Here is a 10,507-nt window from a genome sequence, read left to right on the forward strand (position 1 = left end):
TTTTAACCATATTTACAGTTTATTTACATTAAACAAATAGTTTTGAGTTCTTTAAACCGACACCAAAATAATAATATTAGCACACAATCCACGGCCAGGTAGAAGATAGGGGGGCGTGGCACACTCGGTTGTTTGCAGGTTAATGGCGTATTGTCATCACACAAATCACAAAATAAAAAGCTGGAAATAATAAAAACAATCAATATCCATATTACGAACGTAATACAAGACACAAAAGAAACATAAATGAATGTAAAACAAACAAACTCACGAGCAGGTGAAATTGTACTGCTAACGCGAGCAGGGTCAGTGGCAAGGTGACCGACCACATGTATAGCTCGGAAACAGGTGAGGGAACACCTCCGACCATGCGCTTTACACTCAGGGAGATCGTATATAAATAATAAATCAACAGTATAATTAAATACTTAAGGATAAGTAATTAATTATCAACATTTATATACCATGCAATTTAGCAACCCTTTACAATCAATGCTGCGAGATCATCGTAGCTCTTTTCCGCCGTTTTCTCGACACATATTTATGGGGGGATACTTTTTTCTGTTAGTGAATTCTTGGTATTTTTAAACGTGGGAAATGTGGAAAAAACTAAGATGAAAACAAGCGAAATTTTACATCCCATTGATACATAAACTACAACAATTTAAAATGTAGGCCAAGTTTCATTCACGAAGGATTCGAACTAACCATGTCCGGAAGATCCGAAATGGCGTATTCGCACAGTATTCTAATGACCATTTCTAACTTATAAACCGTTTCCCAATTGCTTTATATTCAATTAATTTGGAAATTACCGGTAAGTGCCTGAACAATATCACCCCTTTTATCCTATTGAAATGGCCAAATTAACGATTTCCGGAAATTACCGCAGCCATGGAAACGTGGCGTCATTGTTTACGAATCTTTGACGATTTCCCGTATAACAATCTCGGTGATCATGCAGCACTGCCAATGTCAGACAAAATAGAGGGTGGGTATGCGATATTGTGCAAGAGCGACTTCGTGACCTCGAATCCCCATTCCTGTAAACAAGAAAAGGGAAGAGCAGGAAAACACCTTGTTTGTTCATTCAGCATGTATTCACATACCCATTCTTTTTCCAGCCGATAATTTAGGGATGCTAAATTGCAGTTAATTCAGCTGAGTGACAAGAAGGGAATACCTAAAGATAAAAAAGATACAATAAACATTAATACCATTGAATATCCATAACAATAAAAAAATACAGAATCTAACCCAAGTCCCGCTCCACAATTTAGGTATTTAAACATTTTGTAACATGGTATACATACATACATAAAGAATATGAATGATATCCATTGTGTATATGTACACACACACACACACACACACACACACACATATATATATGTGTATATATCTTTGTGTTTTAATTATGAACTCACCTTTATGCTGACAGTTGCCTAGAGCATTCAATGGTTCAATGGACCGCTTGATGAGGCCTAAATTAGGCCTGCGTACTCAGTTTATTCCACATTCAACTCCCAATTCCAATTTATATATATGTATATATATATATATATATATATATATATATATATATATATATATATATATTGCAAACCTACCTACTAGATGGTTACTCTAAACACCTGCAAAAACGAAAAGGGGAAAAAACTATAAAATCTACCATCTTTCATTTGTTCTAAATTAAACAATCAGGGATCGAAGATATTGTCAATATATTCTAACATAATTTCCAATAAAACAATGTGAAATTGAGAAACAGTGATATGAACAGTTTCATTAACCATCGGTAATATATATATATATATATATATATATATATATATATATATATATATATATATATTAATATATACACACATATATATATATATATATATATATATATATATATATATATATATATATATATATATATATATACATATATAACATACTGATGATGAGCCAACCAGCTCGTTTTATACGTAACTAGGTACTAACCGTTGCAACGTCCTCTACCGTTACAGTAAGCTAAATAAAATTTCGTACCACTTTCGTTTCCGTTTAGATTTTATCATTCGCACAAGTACTAAGTAATAATTAGGCTACATTAGATTACCATGAAGCTTCATTCAATGGTATATATGATTTATAGTATAATTGGGACATCTGACTTTCTTTGCTGAAATAAATCATTATGAACCTGTCTTATTAATTCATACCCAATAAATAAAACATGTTAAACATATGCTAAATTATGTCCACGGGTATTTCCATTATATTTTCATTATAAAGAAATACCTAAGTCATGACGACAATAGATAACAAAACTGGAAATAGACGAAAAATACGTTACACCGTATGGTTGCTATCTTGTTTCTTCAAGCAATTAGACGCTAGGATAGCGCAATGGATAGCGTGCCGACCTCACATCCCCGTGGTCGGCAGATCGAGTCCCGACCCAGGATCGTGAGTTTCCACTGACGCCTGGCGGTCAACGCCATGCCTGGTCTGTATGGTGGGTAAGGACCAAAGCTCGCATCGAGTCAACACGCGTTAGCACATTCTCTCGTGAGTCAGCATACGCTGACACAGCCGGACTCGCCTCAGTCCACATAAGCCCGGCGAAGCATCTGCTTCGCAAATCCAGCTTCTCCTTATCCTCCAAGAAATAGGGGTTTGGCGCTAATGGCTGTATACTTAAACAAAATTTGGACTTCTCACATATACTTCATACCAAGACGGTATGCTTTAATATAGGTTTAATTAATAGCACTTGTAGAACACACATTTTTGTGACTGACAAAATATACGGGCTCTAGAAGTTCCACACACACATTGGAAGAATAACCCCTGGCACGCGTGCCAAACGTGGCACACGAGGGGGTTGACTATGACGCCACGTGCACACTAGAAAAAGGTAATAATTACAATAATGATGATGCTGATGACGACGATGATATTGATACTGATAATGATACTGGTAAAGATAATGATTTATAGAAAACGGAGAAGGGGAATGTAGCATTATATCTGAGTAGGTCTACTACTTTTTGTATTAGATAGAAGTGGTTGATTTCAAAATAAATATCTTGTTTACATATGAGTAGTATCACTTATCCTTAGCTAGATATCTACACAACTCTGGCACGTTGCACTCAAAATGTGGCCGATCCCTGTCCTAGAAGGTGATCCTCATTAGTTTTAAATACAAATAAAATAAGGGATGCGTTTTGTATATAGATAAAAATAATGTCACGATATCATACTCTGATGATTATGTGCTTTAGTAGCTTGGCTTGTTTAGTAGATTATGTTATCTTGATAGTATCTCCCAAAATTCTAAGGACTGCAAATCAATAAAAAAAAGCACATATGCGACTCTCTTACTCGAATACATTCCATACAAAATATTGGGAATACAACAGCATTTGTATGGTAAACTGAAGATTCCTTTAAGATACAAGTTATTGCGACACATATCAACACATTTAGAGTTCACGCACACCTGGCAACCTGACACCGCTTTTCTCGTACGCAGTAAATTGTAGTAAATGTCTTGTGTAAAGATGGCCAAAATAATTGGCTAAGGTCACCTAATAGTGCCCTTTTTCACACAATATCTTATTGAGTTTAATCTTTATGAGTTATATTGTGGTTAACATGCTGTTGATTTTTTAAGTCAATGAGAAAGTATAATAATCGTGGCTATTTAGAAAGTATTTCAAACTATTCAGGAACCGACATGGTATGTAAGAAACACATATTAACATTTCTTAACCAACGGGCTTACCAACTTATTCCCGTGTTACAAATAGTGTAAAACACTTCTGGATTTCTAAATCTTTGACAACAGAAAGTTTGAGCATACAGAGTAAAAGACGTATGCACATGTGAAGCACGTTGAGAACACAAGTATGCAATGACATAATTCTTGTTTAAGCATACGACCGTTAATTACAAACAGCTAGTCTAATCTCGACCCAGTTTTTAAATGTAGGATATATTTTACATGTTTTAGTGATGCATTCATTACCTCTTTCAATTTCGTATCATTTAAAAGCCAGCCCCCTTAAGCTGTTGGAGCTTAAAGTTTTATAGCTGTCGTTGCTATAAATTGTCATTAAAGTTTTATAGCTGTCATTGCTATGTCATCTCTCACTGAAGTAACCGAGTTGTAATTTCTACCCACGATAATGCATTCAGTATTGTGTCTTAGGAGTATAGTATAGTATAGTATGGAAGTCAGTTCTTAACATTTATTTGTATATTTACGTATATAGATTATATATGTGTATATATATGAATACATATATAGATATATGTATATATATGTATATTAATATACAAACATGTTTATATGTATATCTATCATTGAATTTGGTAATTGCGAAAGATAACCACGTCAAAATTACGTAATTGCAGCTCACGTTACACTACAATATATTCATTACAGAGAGTCGCAATATATACAAATCAAACACAACGACTCACAAGTATTACAAAAAAGCTACACTGTATATATATTAATTATCATTATTATATCACACAATAAAACTGTACAATAAAGGAGCACCAGCAAAAGGCTTTAGATCCCTCTCTACTTATTCAAAACCTTAGTCTCTTTTGTCACATTTTTAATTTCAAAATATATAGATATGAATAATGTTCATGCCGAGGTAAGTTGCCAGTTAGAGGTGTCGGAGATTACTGGGTCAACCTCAGTGAACAGAGCTTGTTCCTATCTCCTTTTTGGGTTAGGGGCAACGTGAAGAGACGTCGGATCTTACAACGGCCTTCATGTGACCAGACAGTAAATGCTATCATACATATTGGGAGTAAATAGCCCTCGCTAACAGGTAACTTCAATCTCTAATCAGCAGGTAAGAAAACCTTATCAAACGACCGTTTACGGGAAGCTTTGATGTTGTTCACCATATCTTATTTACTTTCACATATATATGTTTGTATGTACATCTGTATATATCTAAATAGCTATCTACACACACACATATACATACACAAACATATATGTACACACAGCACAAATAAACATATCCACACACAATTTGGACAAACGTCCGAATATCTACCAAAGTAGGCCTATATAAAGAAACCTTATAAGTCAATTTATGTAACATTAACATTTCCTTTCCCAAAACAAATATATATCACAGTCTATGGCACTTAAAACGCAGATAAAAGTTTTCTTTTGGATCATATTCTCCTTTGTCCATGTTGTGTATATGTCGTGTTCATGTCACGAAAGTGGTATTTAAGAACACAAAAGCGTGTCAGCTGCTTCAGGTTTACCAACCGTTTCCAAGTTAATGTGTTTCGGATGAATGGTACTGTCTAAACGACAAATTCATTAGAGAAAATCAGTCATAGGTAACACTAACAAAAGATAGTTCATTTTTTGTATAAATCAGTTGTTTTGTTTGTTCCTTGTTAAAAAAAATGACAACCATTTCATGAACGCACGTTTGGTAATTCAGTCTAAGCTCATTAAAACAAATGGGATGAGAGGGTTTTTGTATAGATCTTCCGTATTTTGTGTATGTATATACTGTACATATATGCGTATCTTTAATATATCTTGCATGTAGATTTAATGTATACACATTAAATATAATCATATACTTAAACTTTACGTTCCTTACTACTGTTGCCATTCATTTAACTTCACTCTCCGAAAAATCCGCCAAAAGGGAAACAAACTCAAAATCAGCGGAGAATCTGTTTTCCCAAAATGGTTTGTAATGCATGTCTAGGACAATGATGCCTAATATATCCAATATAGATATCACTTTCCAAACGTGGTATGCTCACATGAAGTATTGGTAACAAAAATTACACTAAAAATATGCATTTCTTCGCCCGTGTAACTATCGTGATATGCCCACCCCATGTCACGGAGTTTCCATGATTGTTCCAATAATTTTCACGACTTTGCCAAATTGCCACGTTTTTGGCACGAACACCCGCTTTTAGAATACCAATCGCAGCATGTTCAATTTGTTCATGTCATGCACACGTCGCGCTAGGGACTTTAATGTGGCAAACATCATTCTTGGACAGCTGAGGGAGCTTAATTTTTTTCATACATGTATGCTTCAGAGATGTTAGTTCCCATTCTTAAAGTTCTGAACTCGGCAGACGTCAAGGTGGAGCCTATTTTGCATTTTGACATAAATCAATACCAGATTAAGGGGGCAACTATATAAATTAGCATCTTTGCAATATAACCCCGCCTTTATTAAAAAAAAACGTCCTTTTGGACTTATATGACTCTGGCCATGCAAAGTATCTTGACTTTATTGGCAAAGACAATTGAACCAGGATTAGTAATCTCTTGTCAATGTCGACTGTAAATATAAGAGCAGAACTTGATGGCAGTAAAGATTTTGGACTTAGGAACAGGACTAGATCTGCCATTTGTTTATGATAGGATATAACATTTATACAACTTCCGGATTACATGCAAACAACTATATCTTTGAATTAAAAAAACAACAACTTACAACTGATATGAAACAGAAAAACATACTGGTAAGAATAACTTCTAAGCCCTAATATACTAATGATAGCCCCAATTAAGGTTTACGGAAACCATCATGGGAAATCCCTATTATGTAGTGGATACATTCATCTCAAAGTTAGTAAAATATCATTAAATACACACATTATACTTCGACTTACCTGCTGCACTGACACCAATATATATATATATATTGTCAGTAGAGACTGAAACCTCTATAAAAGCTTAGTAGTTAAATCGAAGATTTGATGATAAACATTAGTTAAATCTAGACAAACATTGCTACTATTGTGGGCCACGTTGAATATCTTCAGAACGTTTAAACATGCTATACTGATGGATTTTTGCAGTCTGAGAGGAAAATAACTGTGCCGGCGGTAAAGACGAGGATAATGCATTTCAACATATTGAAAGCAAGGGTCGGAGGTTAATTTCTGTAACTCATAAAATATCATCCAGAAACTTAATGTAAATGATATTAAGTTAAGCGTAATGGAGCATAATTTTCCCAAACACATGCAGGACATACCTCCCATGAAAGTATGCCCTATATATGGGCCGAGGTGGTAAATAAATGACTGAACTAAACTTAAATCGATACTTTCATTAACACAATATTGGTCAATCATATGTACTTTCCGTAACAGTATTACTGACAGTATTGCCACATGAAGGAAATTTTTCTAGATTTAGAAAATCTGTTGAAATCTAAAGCTTCTTGGTGAAAAACATTTTGGAACTAGACAATATTTAGTGAAATCTGGTAAAAATCTGGTTAAGCAGTACTTCAGAAATCATAAGTAATTACGAACATTGGAAATATATACACAATCGGTGAAACAAATAATGAAAAAAATGTCTGCCGCTGCAGAGGTGCTTTGATTTAGCTGTTTTTGCTTGCTGGAAACTTTCTTACTATTCTATTTAATGAAACTAATCTTCCATTTCATATGAAGTCTTATAGAATCAAGCCATTGTGAGATCTGATCTAACGGATTTTGAGATCGTATTAATCTACATTTACGGTTTTCATATACCCCAAAGGATTTCGTATTTATTCCTCTCACAATATTGGAAAATGCACAATATTGGAGAACTATTGCTTGAAAACACTAAAGAAATTGAATAAAAAGGAGAATTTCGGGTCACAGCCTGAGCAAAACTGATAGTTAACTAATCTTTGAGGGAGACGGGCTACAAGAAAGCAAATAAGTGGAATGTTTGACTGTTCCTGTTTTAATGATGACCTTGCTGTCATGCAGTAATGGGGCATTACAATTCTGATACTTGTGCCTATGTTTATTTCATATACCTACTCTTACATTTCTACTATGCACTCGTATATGTTTTGATTATATCCAATGCGTGCGAATATCTACAGGCAAAACATTGCATCGCTAGTGTTATTGTAGGACTGGATGTGTCAGACAGTTGCTTGCAAAATAAGCACGGGTGGTAAGATAAATGTGTCTGTCTATAAAATGCATGATATAAATACTCTAAATTTAAAAAGCCTGAATATTGAAATGATCCATGCATTAAAACAGGATAACTCTTTTTAATGCTAGGTCAAACAATTTTTCATATAATGCATAAAGTAGAGAGATGTTATAGTTATTTCATAGAAACATGTTACTTCATACTGTACGATACAATTGAAGTTAAATTTCTGAAATAGGTTCGCTTTATTAAATCCATTGAAATTATTATCTACGGATTCCTTGTGATGTCTAGAGTGCATTTATAGTGTTTTTAGCCAATGCAACTCAACAATAACGACGATATTAGACCCAATATGTGGGGAGGGCATAAAGTATCCCAGGGAAGTAGTGGGGTAAAATCGGCAAATAACCTATCAAAAATTGGCATTTTATTTCTGTCTACTGACAAATTACATATAACTTGGTATATTTCTATCTACAGTGATATAAAGGTACCAAAAATATGGTTACCATTTACAATTTATTCACCCGCATGGTACCCAGTGCACAGCGATCGTGGCACGAAGCGATATATGGTGGGAATTTTAAATGTGCTGTTTTCGAGTAGTTTTATGGTTTACAGAATCCTAACCACACGACCGAATTTTGAGGTCACCCTTAGCCAAGGGGGCGTTTGCCCCCCCCCCCCCCCGATCCCCCTTCTTTTCAGAGCACTTCGTGCTGCTTACTTTATTTTATTTATTTATTATATTTTGTTCTGGATAAATTTGGAAATTTTAATCATTATGATTGGCTATTAACTGAAATAAAAGGTGCTGTCACACTAGCACTTTTCCGTCAATTTTCTGAAAAATTGTCAATTTTTGAGCGAATTGTCGTTTTTCTAGTCAGACGATAATTCCGAGTTTCCGCGTGAAAGCATTTCCGTCGTCTTATTGGCCAAGCGGACTCAAATCAAAAACTATATTTTAAAATGTTTGTATTTGATTAAAATGATTAATTAGAACAAAATTTAATGAATCTTATTTTTCTTATAAATATTATGAAATTAACAAATATAGATATGCAAATCTAAATTTTATTTCCCGAATCAAAAATTGTTTTATGTGCTCGATTTAATTGTTTACATCCGTCAGCCGCAGAGCGCGCCATTTCTCCTCCAGCTTCGAAACACATTGGACTGTGCCAATTCTTTTGCATGGACACGCCTGCAGAGGAATATTTGAGTGAGAACATTTTCATGCTTTTTCTTGTTACGCTCATCATCTGCTAAAACAAAGTTTAGCATCGCTGCGCACTATCGCTTGTTCGGCGCCTTTATTTACAACTGCGAGGCGAGTATCGCATTACTAAGCCGATGGCTCCTGGCGGTTAAGCGCTAGTGTGACTGCGTGCCTCCAAAAATTGATAATTTTTTTAAAATTGACGAAAAAAACGACGGAAAATATGCTAGTGTGACAGGCACTCGTAAGTTGACGCTACGCAAGCTTTTAGCCGCGAAGTAAACATGTCTTGCAAATTAAACATCTCTCCCATGCCCGTAGATTATGAGGAATTTTGGACGCTCGTATCGTACTCATATATTACTTGCGATAAATAATATTGCTATATTTGGTTAGTAGGCATCACAAGGTATCTGTCAATACCACCTTTCGAATGATTTTATATCGCGGACCTATTCTTGAAATTTACACATTGTATAACATATGATAAAAGATCCTTTTTAAAGAAATATTTTGTTTATAAGGAAATTAAGCAGTTTATCTGGCAAACGAGTTCCTTTAACTGTTTTGAAATTCTCCTGCTTCGAAAATAGCAGTAAGTTCTATCATAGGGCTACATCAATTCTCATACTACAATCATTTATATAATCTATCTCAAACAATGTTCCTGTAGTATAATTACAATCAAAATATTTCAGATGTCACGAAATCATTGTAAATTAAAAGAAAGTTTGCATTCATAGGTAAGAGGCGGCTTACCTTCGAAGCAGAAAGACAACGTGGATAATGCTTAAAATGGTCTTTACAGAAAAAAAATCCAAGCCCTACAAAGATTTGGAAAATTTTAGTTTCATTTGAGTAAATACTAGGATTTTCCTTTAGATATTTTGTGACATGAAATAATAAGGAAAACATTATCAACGCTCGTTGATCAGCCCGTAAGCGTTCGCGCACTGGGTTGGATCTGTGTTTGAGACTGCCTTACATAGTTCATTACCCGTGATTAATGGTTATAAAGCTCCTAGTTGTTGCATTATTACCGATGTTCACCTAATTAGGGTTCCCATACTGTCTACATCCTAGAGTTAATAATTTGTTAGTAATTCTTATGTTGTAGCTGTTTTAAAACGACATTCACGTAGTTGTTTCAAATGTTAAGGAAAACCTACTCCACCATTCTCACATTACCAACAAATATTTAGAAATACTGATTGATCAGTCATATAATGTAAAATACATTACCCTTCAGAATACCAATTATATAGCCTCCCTGAGGCTATAGAATATAATCCTCACTCCATAGGGTCGGT

The 10,507-nt window shown here is 34.6% G+C and overlaps 1 long non-coding RNA gene across 1 annotated transcript; it reads right to left on the reverse strand.

Annotated features, from left to right (window-relative positions):
• On the reverse strand, positions 1 to 312 carry LOC122263360 (uncharacterized). Its single transcript, XR_006224080.2, has 2 exons — positions 272 to 312; positions 1 to 180 (listed from the first exon to the last, which is right to left on the reverse strand). It is a non-coding gene; the product is annotated as an uncharacterized LOC122263360 (long non-coding RNA).
• Positions 313 to 10,507: the final 10,195 nt, after the last annotated feature.

This window comes from Penaeus japonicus, unplaced genomic scaffold, assembly GCF_977035675.1.
Source record: "Penaeus japonicus unplaced genomic scaffold, GWHDUDI00000001_assembly GWHDUDI00000037, whole genome shotgun sequence".
Taxonomy (NCBI): domain Eukaryota; kingdom Metazoa; phylum Arthropoda; class Malacostraca; order Decapoda; family Penaeidae; genus Penaeus; species Penaeus japonicus.